General features: G+C 49.4%; 1 protein-coding gene across 1 annotated transcript in view; it reads left to right on the plus strand.

Annotated features, from left to right (window-relative positions):
* Positions 1-384: 384 nt before the first annotated feature.
* The window catches only part of GHDC (GH3 domain containing), a 65,011-nt gene continuing 48,193 nt past the window's right edge, over positions 385-17,202 (plus strand). The window contains exon 1 of the mRNA XM_073572343.1: positions 385-506. The gene's annotated coding sequence lies outside the window, so the exon portion shown is untranslated. The remainder of the gene's footprint in view (positions 507-17,202) is intronic.

Below are 17,202 nucleotides of genomic sequence, written 5' to 3' on the forward strand. Positions count from 1 at the left end.
GTTTTGGCCTGTAGACATGATTTTCTTAAACTTTGCTCTTTCCCAGCTGAAATATTCCCCTTTCTCTGATTTCATCATCGCTATTTTCTTGTCTCCAGACGTCATTGCTGTTTACTTGTTAGTAGGTGACAGGCGAGGACACCTAGTGGCCATAACGGGAAATACAGTAAAACAAGCTCAGCAACAGTTTCACATCTATACCGCTGTTAAAATAGGCATTACAGTTGGCGAGCGCTACTGAGAAGCTAGAAACCCGGAGCTCGGGCAGCTTCATTAAAAACAGCGCTTAGTTTCAGCGACGTAAACGGCTGCTTCATGGTCTGCCAGCAACCAACATGGCGCCTGTTTTCCGTTTGCGAAGCCTAGCTTACTGGAGGCGACCCTGCCAGCTACAGTTATGGCTCCTTGAGTACCACATGTTATCCTAGCAGCCATTGGCTGCAGGCTGAAGCACGTGATAAGAAGGGGCGGGTTTTTCCCGTCTTCTCAATATTTTGAGCTAGGAAGTAAGTGACTGACTGTTATGTGGCGGGGGTTTGCGCTGCTGGAGGGCGGGAAAGCTGTGTGTGCGGTGCGGCCGCCTGACTGCCGGCATCAGCAGTGTTGTCATGTCTCGGCCATTGGGGGAATATACAACATGGCGCTCTGCAGTGAATTGGGATGAAAACCACATTTTACATAAGAATTCCTAATTTAGGGAGTGCGTCCCTCATAGCTCGCTGTGTTGGGGTCCCCACTAGGAGAGCGAACGGGTTGGTCAGATTAAAATGTCGCCGACTTTCGCCAAAGTTGGGTTTCGCTGAACAAAACCTGACGATAGTGTGAGGTCGGCCATTCCGTTGCCGACCTCAGCGCCAAAGTCGTGTTTCCCATAATGTTTTCAGGCACCTTTTCTCTGCCAATGAGCAAGGACGCACACTGTGGGCAACGCGATGACATGGGCATAGGGTGAGGTTGCTGCCGCTGTTTCTCCATAGGGAGAGCGTTAGGCAGGAAAGAAAAAACATTCTGTGCTTCTGCTGATAGCAATTGTGCTGCACAGTTAGTGTGCAGCGACGCTGGTTATTAGGCTGCCTGATAGCTGCATTGTTATGTGCACACTGCTGTGCAGACTGCCTTTTACACAGCACTCGTACTTTTTTTCTGCACAGTTACCGAGCGTTCATTTTTTCCCACACCGTCTAGAGTATCACGGACAAATGCATGCTATCTGTGTGTGACTCCAGAAATATATGGAGATTTACATTACTCTGTCGCCTCATTGGGGGACACAGAACCATGGGTGTTATGCTGCTGTCCACTAGGAGGCGACACTATGCATAATCTGAAAAAGATTAACTTTGGCTCCTCCTCTGCAGTATACACCCCTGGACGGCGTCAGCCTTCTCTAGTTTTTGCTTAGTGTCGCAAGGAGGCACACTTTTTTTTTTTTTTTCCTTTCGTCGGAACAGATGAAGAAAAGTGGGTCTCCAGCGAGACTCCCGGCATGGCTCCTTCCTTGGCCCCCTTTTTAGGGGTGCCCACTTGAAGTGGAGATGGCGGTTCCCATGTCACTCCTTCCCCAGTCCCTCGGGTACTGGTCCGAAGTTGAGACCCCCCCCTCCTTCCCCAACCCCCTTCAGGGTCTGGGTTGAGGCAAGGATGAAGACCCCCTGACGGTGACAGACGCACCCTCCCTAATCCCCCGCAGGGGGCATTAGGTTGAGACGCCGCAGGTAGGGTCGGAGTACAGACAGCATTCTGCACCAGGGACCCCAGCCCAGCTGTGGGATCCTGCTGGGGCTGGGGGAGGGTGCAGGCAGATGTGGCACAGCAGAGACAGGGCTTTCTGCTCCCCTGCCTCTGCAGCAGCAGTGGCTCCATGGTGCTCCAGGGACCCCCCACACAGGTACCGCTAGCCCTGCTGCCCCCACCGCTAGCCAGTTGCCCATTCCGGGGGGTCCGGTGCAAATCCGACCCCCTCCCGGACTGCCGCGCCGCTCTGGAGCCCTCCTGGGCATAAGGCCTCTAATCTAGACCGCGGCTTCGGCCTAGCCGAAGCCGCCGCCTTTTCCCCGCCCCCCGGATGACTAAAATGACACGCTGGAGTGTCATAGAAGGGGCGGATTGAGGCAGAAAGGGCGCGTTTTTACAAGCCCAGCGCGCCCTTTTCAGCTCTCCGCCCCCTCCTCCCTCTCCTCAGAGTCGCGGTAGCCATTTTTTTTGGATGAGATCCAGGAGAGGAGCATCACAGCGGTCTCCGGGGGGCACAGAACTAGGATCTGTCGGCGCTGGACCTAGGGGCACACCGGTGGGGTAAGCTCACAGCTGGGTTTTCATTACTCAGCTGTGAATCCATACTTCCTAGAAGGCTCTCTGTGGGTTCCCTCTGCGTAGCTACCCCTGTACGATCCCTGATAGCCAGCCTCTGTGCACTATGCCGGGCTCAAGGAAGAGAACCAGGCAGGAATGTTTCTATGCATTCTGCACAGCCTGCAAAGCCACACTCCCTAGTGGTAGCACGTATCCGCACTGCCGGGACTGCATCCAGAACTCTGGGTCAGAACCCCAGGGAGTCCCTACTGACGCTTCAGTGTCACAGGCCACGCCGGAATGGGCAACTCAGATGTCACAGTCTATGACACAGTCTATAGACAACCTAACTGCCGCATTGCTGCAAGCTCTGCAGTCGGGCCCCGGCTATGGACGTTACACAGCAAACGGACAGCTTGTCTCAGGAACATGCTGCTTCCGACTCTCACAGACGTAAGCGGACCCACAGGTCTCGATCACCTGAGTCGGCCTATAGCACAAGGTCGTCCCCTCCCCCAGGGAGAGACAGCGTCATTCCAGGTCTCCTAGGCAGTCCCCTGTCACAGACAGACAGTGCAATTTACCACAGAGATCCCCCACCACAGAAGACCCCCTGCCCCAGGTCGCCCTCCAGGGATCACCTTAGTGAGGCACAGGATTCGGAGGGCATCTGTGACTCCGACTCAGATAGCGAAACGGAGAGGTCCGTGGTACCTTCTCCCCCTAGCAATACAGTGCTAGTTGAGGACATAATCTCTGCAATTCATTGGGTGCTAAAAATTCCAGAGTCGGCCCCGGAAGTCCCAGAACATAGGATTTGCTTCGAAAGTGTTCAGAAACCACCTAAGGTCTTCCCTAATCACCATGAGTTTGAGGAAATACCAAACAGTTTGCGCAGCCTGAGAAAAAATTTGCTAATCGCAAATGTTTGGAAGCGAAGTACCCCTTCCCACAGACAGACACCAAACAATGGACAGATCCACCTGAAGTGGACCCCCCGGTTTCTAGGCTAGCAGCGCAGACCTTACTCTCTCTGCCAGATAGCTCAACCCTCAGGGACGCAGCAAACCGGCAAGTAGAACGCATGGCTCGTTCTATTTTCGAAGCGGCAGGCGCCTCTCTGGGCCCTGCGTTTGCTTCAGTTTGGGCGGCCAAGGCCATCCTGGCTTGGGCCAAAAAACTACAGGAGGGTCTTCAAGCTTCAAATCCCGAGCTCTCTGACCAAGCGGTCCAGATAGCTGTGGTAGCAGACTACATGCTTCATGCAACCCTGGATTCCGCAAGAGGTGTAGCGGGAATAGCATCAAACGCCATCACGATCCGTCGCATCCTCTGGCTGCGAGAATGGAAAGCGGATGCGGCCTCAAAGAAGTCCGTCACGCGACTTCCGTATCTTACTGGAAGACTTTTCGGCGAAAAGCTGGACACAATGATAGCCAATGCCACTGGGGGTAAGAGTACCTCTCTCCCTCAACTAAAACCGAAACGCACGTTTAAACAAAGAAACCAGACGCGATTCCGATCCTTTCGGAATTCCTCGGGCTGGTCCGTCTCGCGCCCAGCGCAAAATCGTAACCGCTCTCCACGCAGGGACAACCCACGGACGCAGCAGCGACCGGACAGGTCTTGGCAGTCAAAAGCAGGCCAAGCGAAACCCAAGGGAGGAAAACCTCAGAACTTCGCTTCATCATGACTCACGAACTCCGGAAGACACCCCACCAGTAGGCGGCCGACTTTTACTCTTCCAGCAAGTCTGGCTGCCTATTACAGAAGACGGGTGAGTCAGGGAAATAGTGTCTTCCGGATACAAGATAGAGTTCACTTCCGCTCCACCGAACTGGTTCTTCCTTTCTATTCCTCCCAACACCACCAGACAAGGCTCGTGCTTTCCACCAAGCGGTCTCCTCTCTCCTTCAAGCAGGAGTTGTGGTGCTGGTTCCCGCGAACGAGAGATTCTGAGGGTTCTACTCAAATCTGTTCGTAGTCCCCAAGAAAGGAGGCAGCGTCCGACCCATACTGGACCTAAAACAGCTCAACAATTACGTACGGGTCCGTCACTTCCGCATGGAGTCCCTCCGGTCCATCATTGCATCCATGGAGCAGGGAGAATACCTTGCCTCCATAGACATACAGGATGCGTATCTGCACATACCAATTGCCCCCGCCCACCAAAGGTTTCTCAGGTTCGCGGTCAACCAAAACCACTACCAGTTTGTCGCCCTTCCGTTCGGACTCGCCACGGCTCCAAGAACGTTCACCAAAGTCATGGCGGCCACCATGGACGTTCTGCACTCAAGAGGCATTCTAGTCATCCCGTACCTGGACGACCTCCTCATCAAATCTCCCACTTTCAAAGATTGCGAGGTCAGTGTCTCAATCACAATAGACACACTGAGTCGCCTGGGATGGCTAGTCAACCTACAGAAATCGTCGACTACCCCAAGTCAGACTAACATTCCTGGGAATGTTATTCGACACCTCCAGGGGCCTGGTGCTCCTTCCCAAGGACAAGACACTGGCCATCCGTCTGGGAGTTCGTACACTCCTTCACAGTCCTCCTCGATCTCTCCGGTTTGCCATGAGAGTCCTCGGCCGGATGGCAGCAGCAATAGAGGCAGTGCCATTTGCCCAATTTCACCTCAGGGTCCTTCAACTAGCCATACTCAGCTCTTAGGACAGGAATCCCTTCTCCCTCGACAGGGAGTTCAGGTTGACGTCGTCAACCAGGAGGTCCCTGCATTGGTGGCTCAAACCAACCTCGCTTACACGAGGAAAGCCCTTTCTCTCAGGACAATGGAAGATCCTGACTACCGATGCAAGCCTGACAGGCTGGGGGGCGGTGCACCTACATCACAGGGCACAAGGCAAGTGGTCACCGAGGGAAGTGACATTGCCCATCAATATTCTGGAAATCAGGGCCATCCTCTTGGCACTGAGAGCCTTTCATCACTTGCTTGCAGCCTCGCACATACGGATACAGTCGGACAATGCCACGGCTGTGGCATACGTGAACCACCAAGGCGGGACCCGCAGCGCCCAGGCGATGAGAGAAGTGGCGCATATCCTCCGCTGGGCGGAAGACACGAGGTCGGTACTTTCTGCGGTTCACATTCCGGGTGTAGAAAACTGGGAAGCCGACTTCCTCAGCAGGCAAGGAATGGACTCGGGGGAGTGGTCTCTCCATCCCGAGATTTTTTACCAGATCTGTCAATGCTGGGGAACCCCGGAGGTGGACCTAATGGCATCCCATCTCAATACCAAGGTCCCCAATTTCATATCCAGGACACACGACCCGCGGTCGCTCGGAGCGGATGCCCTGGTCCAGGACTGGTCCCAGTTCCAACTCCTGTACATTTTTCCACCCCTCCCCCTAATCTCCAGGGTCGTGAGGAAGATCAAGCAAGAGGGAGTTCCAACCATCCTCATCGCTCCAGACTGGCCCAGACGTACATGGTACGCCGACATCGTTCAACTTACAGCAGACATCCCCTGGCGTCTACCCGACCGTCACGACCTTCTGTCTCAAGGTCCGTTCTTCCAACAGAATTCAGGGGCTTTCAATTTGACGGCATGGCCCTTGAAACCTGGATTCTAACCCAGGCAGGTTTTTCACCGGCAGTCATTGCGACTATGATCAGGGCAAGGAAGCCTGCCTCCGCCAAGCTCTATTATCGTACCTGGAGAGCTTTCTTTTCTTGGTGCGAATCTCATGGACAAGTCCCACTCCCTTATTCCCTCCCGAAGGTACTAGGTTTTCTTCAATCGGGTCTAGACGCCAAGCTATCCTTAGGCTCGCTTAAGAGTCAGGTGTTGGCGCTTTCAGTCCTTTTTCAAAAGCGCATTGCTACTAAACCGCAAGTAAGGACTTTCATCCAGGGAGTTTCCCCCCTACAAACGTCCGCTGGATACATGGGACCTCAATCTGGTCCTGACAGCATTGCAAGCTCCACCCTTCAAACCTCTTAGAGGAGTTCCACTCTCCATTCTGTCTCAGAAAGTGGTTTTTCTAGTGGCGATCACCTCGTTACGCAGAGTGTCGGAATTGTCAGCACTTTCCTGCAGACGGCCTTTCCTAGCCTTTCACCAGGGCAAGGTGGTTCTCCGCACGGTACCATCCTTCCTTCCGAAGGTTGTGTCCAACTTTCACCTCAATGAGGAGATTTCACTGCCATCCCTTTGCCCGGTTCCGGTTCATAGAGTGGAGAAGGCTCTGCATACGCTTGACCTCGTCAGAGCATTGCGGATTTACGTGTCCAGGACTGCACCTTTCCGGAAGTCTGATTCCCTCTTCATTCTTCCAGAAGGTAGTCGCAAGGGACTGCCGGCTTCCAAGGCTACCCTTGCCAGGTGGATCAAGTCCACCATACATGAGGCCTACCGACTTAACAGTTCCTCTCTTCCGGCCGGTATCACGGCACACTCTACACGGGCAGTAGGGGCCTCCTGGGCCATTCGGCACCAGGCTTCAGCACAACAAGTGTGTAAGGCGGCCACTTGGACTAGCCTACTCACGTTTACGAAACACTACAGTGCTCATACCCAGTCCTCAGCGGATGCGAGCCTGGGTAGACTGGTTCTGCAGGCGGCAGTGCCCCAAATTTAGGGACCTGCTAGCACAATATTCGTCCATTGCTTCCCACCCAGGGACTGCTTTGGGACGTCCCATGGTTCTGTGTCCCCCAATGAGGCGACAGAGTAAAGGAGATTTTTGTGTACTCACCGTAAAATCTTTCTCTTAGCCTCTAATTGGGGGACACAGCTCCCACCCTGTTGCCCTTATGGGCCGTTGTTTACGGTTGAGTTCTCATATTGTTCTTTGAGCTCGTACATAGTAGCCTTCTTACAGGCATGGTTATGTTATTTGGTTATGTTCCTCATAATGCTTTTGTACAAAAGTGGAGAAGGCTGACGCCGTCCAGGGGTGTATACTGCAGAGGAGGAGCCAAAGTTAATCTTTTTCAGATTATGCATAGTGTCGCCTCCTAGTGGACAGCAGCATAACACCCATGGTTCTGTGTCCCCCAATTAGAGGCTAAGAGAAAGATTTTACGGTGAGTACACAAAAATCTCCTTTTTTCCATACACCGTATAGAGCTGTCCGCTTCTGATACAGTACTGTATATCTGCTGTTTGGATTACAGTCAAATCCATACTGAGACAGCGTGTGTGTGACTCCGGAAATAAATATACGGAGATTTACATTTCCCTCTGCACCGTATTCAGCTGTCTGCTTCTGATACAGTACCGTATATCTGCTGTTTGGATCACGGTCAAATCCATACTGAGACAGCGTGTGTGACTCCGGAAATATACGGGAAAGATGTATATCTTTGTACCGTGTTAGCCAGTAGATAGAAAAATATTCAGGATTGAGAGTCCTCAGTAGTTGATACCTTATAATGGCTAACTGAAAAGATGGTAAAACATTGCAAGATTTCGAGACTACTCAGGTCTCTTCATCAGGCTAGACTAATACAAAATCTGAAGTCACATATTTATGCACAATACAGCCTAGAAAAAATGCAATAGATAAGACAAGTGACGTGAAGCAGAACTATCAATATGGAAGAGGGAGAAACATAAATATTGGACCAGTTCATACATAAGGAGTCCTGGATGTTTTATTGTCCTCTGATTGGGGTCTGTTTCTGTGTTGTGATGCCCCCACAAGGTCTTAGGAGCAAATTCCTTAATTGATGTAAAAAGACATAAATCCATGCGACACATTCATTCCAGCATTGAGAGTGTCAAAGGTCATCATAAATTTATACTCACAGACTCTTCTCTCTCTCTCTGAGACTTGAAGTTACCTTTCAATACCAGTAATTTCATATCCATGGTGTTGTGGTCCATCATACAAAAATGTTTTGCCACAGGTAGAGCCATTCTTTTTTCTCTTATTGTGTGACGATGAGCATTCATCCTTGTTCTAAGCTTTTGCCCTGTCTCCCCCACATACAGACCCCCAGTTGGACATTTAGTACAAATAATTAAGTACACCACATTAGAGGTGATGCAGCTGAAAGTACCTGGGATCTTGTAGTTTCAGATCTCAGAGAGAAGAGTCTGGGAATTCAAGCTCATGATGACAATTGACACTCTCAATGCTGGAATGAATGTGTCGCATGGATTTATGTCTTTTTACATCAATTAAGGAATTTGCTCCTAAGACCTTGTGGGGGCATCACAACACATTAGGAGACCCCAATCAGAGGGCAATAAAATATCCAGACTCCTTATCTATGAACTGGTCCAATATTTATGTTTCTCCCTCTCCCATAATGATAGTTCTGCTTCACGTCACTTGTCTTATCTATTGCATTTTTTCTAGGCTGTATTGTGCATAAATATGTGACTTCAGATTTTGTATTAGTCTAGCCTGATGAAGAGACCTGAGTATTCTCGAAAGCTTGCAATGTGTTCGGAAATATACGGAGATTTACATTTCCACCTACACCGTATTCAGCTGTCCGCTTCTGATACAGTACCGTATAGCTGCTGTTTGGATCACGGTCAAATCCATACTGAGACAGCGTGTGTGTGGTGTGACTCCGGAAATATACGGAGATTTACATTTCCCCCTACACCATATTCAGCTGTCCGCTTCTGATACAGTACCGTATAGCTGCTGTTTGGCTCACGGTCAAATCCATACTGAGACAGCGTGTGTGTGTGACTCCGGAAACAAATATACGGAGATTTACATTTCCCCCTACACCGTGTTCAGCTGTCTGCTTCTGATACAGTACCGTATATCTGATGTTTGGATTACGGTCAAATCGATACTGAGATAGCATGTGTGTGTGATTCCGGAAATAAATATACGGAGATTTACATTTTCCCCTACACCATATTCAGCTGTCCGCTTCTGATACAGTACCGTATATCTGCTGGTTGGATTACGGTCAAATACGTACTGGGAGAGCGTCTGTGAGTAAGGAAATATATACGGAGATTTAAATTTTTCCTTACACCGTATAGAGCTGTACGTTTCTGATACAGTACCGTATATCTGCTGGTTGGATTACGGTCAAATACATACTGGGAGAGCGTCTGTGAGTAAGGAAATATATACGGAGATTTAAATTTTTCACTACACCTTATACAGCTGTACGCTCCTCATATAGTACCATATATCTGCTGGTATTTTTCGTACATTTTCCCAAACATGAGGAAGTATGGTGGAAGAGGTCGTGGACATGGGCGGGGGGTGGCAGCTGGTACTGATGGTGGTGCATCTGCTGGTTATGCCAAAAGCACAATAGCAGATAAGGCAGGAGATGTTGAGCCTGTGTCATCGTCTGGCTCAAAAAGGCCTGTAAGGTTCCCTTTTCTGGGAGTAGGTAAACGGCTTTTAAAGCCGGAGCATCAGGAACAGGTTTTGGCTTACATTGCCGAAACAGCCTCCAGCTCTATCGCCTCCTCTTCTGAAGTTTCAAAACCTGCAAGCACTGAGTCGTCAGTGCAGGCTTCTGGTCAGGAACAACACCTTTCCTTGTGACCTTAACCCCTACCAAAAGTGAAGGATGTGGCAGGCCACACTTCAGATTACTCCATGGAGCTCTTTTCACATACCATGCCTGGGTTATCAAGTCATATCCTGAATTCCCCAGGCAAGATGAATCTGACATGGAGTGCACTGATGCACAGCCACTGCTAGATGATTCTGCTGGTACATTGACCCAGAGCACTACATTGCCCTTGAAGTCTACTGAGCCCGAATCTGACCCTGATGAAACTCAGGTGCCCCTTCCCACATACTATACCACCTTACACGGTGACACAGAGGAAGGTACAGATGAAATTGAAGAGGAGGTGATGGATGACCCAGTTGACCCAGATTGTCATCCATTGGGGGAAGAGGGTGCTGCTGGCAATAGCTCACAAGAGGGGAAGGATCCGCAGCAGGCATTGTCATCGCACAGCGGTTATCTGGCAGGCCCATAGCTGTCCAAAAACATGGTAAAAAAGCAAAGAGTTGCAGGACAACTTGGCCAGAAGGTCAAATTAGCACAGCATGCAAGCCCTGAAAATTTATACCATAGTAGGAAGAGTGCAGTGTGGCACTTTTTTGACCAAAATCCTATTGATGAGGCAAAGGTTATCTGTAAGAAGTGCGGAAGGACCTTTAGCCGAGAGAAAAATCTACGAAATTTGAATACCAGTTGTATGCTTAGACATTTAACCACCATGCACTTCCAAGTGTGGATGGACTACAAAACCTCAGGTAGCACATGTGCACCTGCTCCGACTGAAGGTAGCCAGCAGTGCTCCATCGCTTACCCCACTGTAAGCCCACCGATAAGCACACCACCAGCAAGAAATGTTGAGGTGTCGTCTCAAGGCCAAAGCAGTCAGGGAATCACAATGTTTTTGCAACGAAAGTCTGAATCTAGGCCATCACCACCATCACCAACCCCCTGTCAGTCCGTCAGGTTCACCGCTAGTTCCCCCATATGCAGCTCTCATGTTCAGTTCACCCTACCAGACACTCTGAGTAGGAGAAGAAAGTACTCATCCTCTCATCCACGTACACTGGCTTTGAACACCTACATTGCCAAACTGATCTCATTAGGGATGATGCCCTTCCGTTTGGTTGAAAGCGAAGCGTTCCGAGAGCTCATGGCCTACGCTGTCCCACACTATGACCTACCCAGTCGGCACTTCTTTTCTAGAAAAACCATCCCTGCCCTCCATCTGCATGTGAAAGACCGCATTGTCCATGCACTCAATCAGTGAGTGGAAAGGTGCACCTCACAACAGATGCATGGGCCAGTAGGCATGGCCAGGGCCGTTACGTGTCCATCACTGCGCACTGGGTTAATGTGGTGGATGCAGGGTCCACAGGGGACAGCGACGGTGGGAGAGTGCTGCCTAGCCCACGGTATAGGAAACAGTTGGCTGTAGGCGTTCGACCCTCCTCCTCCTCCATAAGCGAAAGCTCGTCCACAGAGCGCAGTCGCACGGGCACTCCATCCGCAGCTGCCAGTGTTGCACATGAGGTGTCCCACTATCGAACAGCTAGTGGTAAGCGTCAGCAGGCTGTTTTAAAGATGATGTCTTTGGGCGACAACAGACACACCGCGGAGGTACTGGCCGACTACTTGCAGCGAGAAACTGAGCCATGGCTGGGCAGTCTACATCTTGAGCCAGGCAAGGTAGTCAGTGATAACGGCCGTAATTTTGTGGCGGCCATAGCCCTTGCAAAACTCAGACACATACCTTGCCTGGCTCACACCTTGAACCTGGTGGTGCAGTGCTTCCTAAATAATTATCCGGAGTTAACAGCCCTGCTCCATAAGGTGTGAAGACTGTGCTCGCACATCCGTCGCTCGCCCGTAGACTCCAGTCGTATGCAGAGGCTGCAGCGATCGCTCCACCTCCCCAAGCACCGCCTAATCATAGACGTTGCAACAAGGTGGAACTCCACCATGCACATGGTTGAGAGGCTGTGCGAACAGAGGCAGGCTGTAATGTATTTGTGGGAGGATACACAGGCAGATTGAGGGCAGACATGGAGTTGTCGGGTGTGCGGTGGTCAAAGCTGAAAGACCTCTGTGAAGTCCTTCACTGTTTTGAGGAATGCACACGGCTGGTAAGCGCAGACGACGCCATCATAAGCATGAGCATCCCACTTATGTGTCTGCTCATGCAAACTTTGACGCACATTAAGGATCAGGCGTCTGCAGCGGAGGGGGAGGAGGGAAGCCGTGATGAGTCAGCCATTGTCTGCTCAGGGAACTGTCCTGGACGAGGTGAAGGAAGACGAGGGGGATGATTATCTTGGGGAGGAGGATGGTTCTCGGGGGGCGAGAGAAAATGTTGGCGTGGCAAGGTCAGGTACAGGGTTTGTGCGTGACTAGAGGGATGTGGATTTGGCAGAAAGTTCTCCACACACCACTGTCAGTGCATCAATGACACCTGGAACATTGACCCATGTGTGATTATCTCTTGTGGATCCTAAAAAGGGACCCCCGCATTGTCAAAATTATGAAGGATGATGACTACTGGTTGGCCAGCATCCTCGATCCACGCTATAAAGGCAAATTACAGAACATCATGCCACAGGAGAACCTAGAGGTAATATTGATGAACAAGCAAGCAACTCTGGTAAACTGTTTGTTAGAGGCATTCCCAGCACACAGCAGTGGTGCAGGTTCTACCACGAGCCGTACTGGGCCAAATGGAAGAGGTGTTTGTGGTGCACACAGCCGAACTGGCGTTGGAGACAGGGGTTTCATGACCATGTTGTGGACTGATTTCTCGAGGACACGACTGTTAATACTGAATAGATTGCAACAGACAGGAGACAGCAGTTGTAAACTATGGTTCAAAATTACTTCTCCTCCCCTATTGATGTTCTCCTTCACAGTTCATTCTCCTTCGACTACTGGGCCTCTAAACTGGACACCTGGCCTGAATTGGCACAATATGCCTTACAGGAGCTCGCTTGCCTTGCTGGTAGTGTGCTATCAGAAAGAGTCTTCAGTGCTGCTGAATCAATCCTGACAGAAAGAAGGACCCGGCTGTCGACCCAAAATGTTGGTGATCTCACCTTCATTAAAATGAACCGTGCCTGGGTTTCAAAGGATTTTGTACCACATTCCCCTGATGACACATAGATTGCCAGCAAAATGGCTCGCTTTGTCCTCCTCTTCCTCCGACTTCTGCAATTCCTCCATTTGCAGCTGCTGAATGTCCAGCCTACACCTCAACATAAGCCAGTTTTTCCACCCACCTAACTGGGCTGTCCCCCCCCACCCACCCCAGGGCCGGCGTAAGCACCTGGCACACCCGGGCAAGTGCCGGGGTCCTGAGCAGGTGGGGGGGGCCCCCTCGTGGGCGACGGCACTGGCACAGGGCCCTGAGCAGTACGCAAAAGTCTCTGACGGTGGGGGGCTCACTCGCCATCACAGACACCGTCGTACTATGAGGGGCCCTGTGCCACTGCCGTCGCCCACGAGTGGGCCCCCCCTGCTTGCTCAGGGCACTAGCACTTGCAATACTTACCTCTCCCTCTCCACCGCTGTGACCTCTTCCGCGTTTCCTGACAGTGACATTTATATCAGAGAGCGAGATGACGTCACGTCTGTACGCCCTCTGCCTGAACAGTCCAAGTGCACAGAGCTTGAAGATGGCGACGCTGAGGAGTCTAGAGTAGAGCAGTGCCCAGCGAGGAGAGGTATTTAATTTTTTTAATGTTTGGAGCAATATATGGGGAGCATTATACACTGGAGAATTATATATAGGGCCCATCATACACTTGAGCATCATAGATAGGGCCCATTATACACTGGAGCATTATATGGGGCCCATTATATATGGAGCATTATATGTGCCCATCATACACTGGAGAATTATAAATGGGGCCCATCATACACCTGCGCATTATAAATGGGACCCATCATATACTGGAGCATTATAAATGGGGCCCATCATACACTGGAGCATTATAAATGTGGCCCATCATATACGGGGCCCATTATACACTGGAGCATTATTAATGGGGTCCATTATATATGGAGCATTATACACTGCATAATTATTAGGCAAGTTGTATTTGAGAGGATTCTTTTTATTATTGAACAACAACTATGTTCTCAATCAACCGAAAAGACTCATAAATATCAAAGCTTAATATTTTTGGAAGTTGAAGTGGGGTTCTTTTAGATTTGGCTATCTTAGGAGGATATCTGTTTGTGCAGGTAACTATTACTGTGCAGAATTATTAGAAAACTTAATAAAAACCAAATATATACCCATATCACTTGTTTATCTTCACCAAGTAAACCAATACAACAACACAAAATGTAGAAATAAACATTTCTGACATTCAAAACCAAAAAAAAAAAGAAAGGGACCTACATAGCCACATTCTTCCTGTACCACTGGTTGAAGAAGGTGTCTTCCAGAAACTGGCAGTAGGTCTGGGAGTTGAGCTTTACTCCATCCTCAACCCGAAAAGGTCCCACAAGTTCATCTTTGAGGATACCAGCCCATACCAGTACCCCTCCTCCACCTTGCTGGTGTCTGAGTCAGAGTGGAGCTCTCTGGCCTTTACTGATCCAGCCTCGGGCCCATCAAGAGTCACTCTCGTTTCATCAGTCCATAAAACCTTACAAAAATCTGTCTTAACATATTTCTTGGCCCAGTCTTGACGTTTTATCTTATGTTTATTGTTCAAAGGTGGTCGATTTCCAGCCTTCCTTACTTTGGCGATGTCCCTGAGTATGGCACACCTTGTGCTTTTTGATACTCCAGTAACGTTGCAGCTCTGAAATATGGCAAAACTGGTGTCAAATGGCATCTTGGCAGCTTCACGCTTGATTTTCCTCAATTCATGGGCAGTTATTTTGATCCTTTTTTTATCAACACGCTTGCGACCCTGTTAGCTATTTGCCACAAAACGCTTGATTGTTCAGTGATCACGCTTCAAAAGTTTGGCAATTTCAAGACTGCTGCATCCCTCTGCAAGACATCTCACAATTTTTGACTTTTCAGAGTCCGTCAAATCTCTCTTCTGATCCATTTTGCCAAAGGAAAGGAAGTTACCTAATAATTAAGCACACCTTATATAGGGTGTTGATGTCATTAGCCCACACCCCTCCTCATTACAGAGATGCAAATCACCTGATTTACATAATTGGCAGTTGGCTTTCAAGCCTATACAGCTTGGAGTAAGACAACATGTATGAAAAGGATGATGTGATCAAAATACTCATTTGCCTTATAATTCTGCACACAGTGTGTAGGCCCATCATACACTTGAGCATCATCCATGGGGCCCATCATATACTGCAGCATCATATGGGGCCCATCATATACTAGAGCATCATATGGGGCCCATTATATATGGAGCATTATATAGGCCCATCATACAATGGAGCATCATCCATGGGGCCCATCATATACTGGAGCATCATATGTGGCCCATAATATACTAGAGCATCATATGGGGCCCATTATATATGGAGCATTATATAGGCCCATCATACAATGGAGCATCATCCATGGGGCCAATCATATACTGGAGCATCATATGGGGTTCATTATTTATGGGGCATCATATAGGGTATGGAGCATTATATGGAGCACATGTGGGGCCTATTCTGTATGGAGCATTATATGGAGCCCATTCTGTATGGAGCAATATATGGGGCCCATCATATACTGTATGGAGCTTTATATGCGACTCATTATACTGTATGGAGCAATTCGTGGGGCTCATTCTACTCTATGGGGACCGTCCTATACTGTATGGCACGTTATTTGGGGACCATCATATACTGTAGCATTACGTGGAGCTCATCATATACTGTATGGAACATTATATGGGACCAATTATTCTGTATGGAGCAATATATGGGGCTCCTTATTCTGTATGGCACACTGTGTGGTGGCCATAATACTGTATAGAGGAATATACTGTCCGGTTTCTGAGCTATTGTAGAATTTAAAATAGATATCAGTCATGTAATGTAAGAAGTGAAGTATTTGTCATTTCACTATACCAATATTTCTCGTATCGGAGCAGCATGAATTGTGGTATGTGTTAAAGGGGCCCACTGACACTCTTTCACCCGGGGCACACGAAAACCTGGAGCCAGCCCTACCACCCCCCCACAACTTTAGCCAAATAACCCCCAGTTTTCAATGCGTAACTATTATTATAAAGTAAATTAAGGTTGACAAGCTTAAGTAATAAGAATTGATGTCGTTGGCATTGAAATGGGCACTGTAGGTGTGTTTACTGTCCTCCACTCCCTGACGATTTTGCTTCCCCATTGACTTGCGTGTTTCAGTCGGACCTCCGACTTTTCCCGATAGTCGACCGATTTCGTTCAACTCGACTCGACCCTAAAAAAGGCAAAGTCGCTCATCTCTAGTCCCCACATTGCGGGAACACATTTGGTTGATACTTAGCATAATGCACCAGGCCTGGTCATAGTGCTAGCTATCCAGGCGCAGCCCCAGGTTCCTCTTCACGGTCCAGTTTTTCTTCCCACCTTTGTAACATTATTTTCTAGTGAGCGCTCGATATCGTCTCGTTGTTTTATTGGCTGCATGCGATTTGCTGACTTGATTTTATTGGGGGAAGGGGGTAATTACCATATGGAATAAACATTGTAATATTCTCTTTTTTGGAGGGTTACGCGCACAGTGATGGCAATTGGGTTACCATTTTTACATTTTAATAACACTTTTTTTTTTAAAGTGTTATATATATTCACTATTGAACCCGTTCTATGCCAGGGTGGCAGATCTCTGTGTGTCTCTGTGTCTCTCTCTCTCTGTTTGTCTTTCTCTCTCTCCCTATGAAGCTACTGCTCCAACTGATGTCCTGTCACCCATTGACTCCTGCACATGCTCCAGAGCAGGGGTGGGCAATTAAAGGGAATCTGTCACCTCAATTTGGCGGGCTATTTAAATGCCTTGTGTCCGGTTCGATGGGCGGTGTTTAGTCTCCTTTCCTCCACCCCATCCTTGTCCGCAGTATTTTCGGGAATTTGAGTAGTTGTCCTCCATAGTCGGCGCGTGCGCAAAGCAATCTTGCCTCGTGCACGCGCAGTATGCTTTGCCCAACTGCGGGCAAAACCGAAAAGTATTACTGCGCATGCGCCGGTGAACTATGTCCCGGAAGTATTTCGCTGTGTTCCCCAGAATCCCTATGTGCTGTCTGTCACTCCCATAGAATCCCCATGTGTTGTCTGTCACTCCCATAGAATCCCCATGTGCTGCATGTCACCCCCATAGAATCCCCATGTGCTGTCTGTCACCCCCATAGAATCCCCATGTGCTGTCTGTCACCCCCATAGAATCCCCATGTTAATACACATGGAAAAAAAACCCACCACATGCTCACCTCGGTCCCGTTCCCAGGCGCCCTGCTTCTGTTGCAGTCTCCGATAC

This window comes from Dendrobates tinctorius, unplaced genomic scaffold (assembly GCF_039654945.1).
Source record: "Dendrobates tinctorius isolate UK_male_01 unplaced genomic scaffold, ASM3965494v1 ptg000032l, whole genome shotgun sequence".
Classification (NCBI taxonomy): domain Eukaryota; kingdom Metazoa; phylum Chordata; class Amphibia; order Anura; family Dendrobatidae; genus Dendrobates; species Dendrobates tinctorius.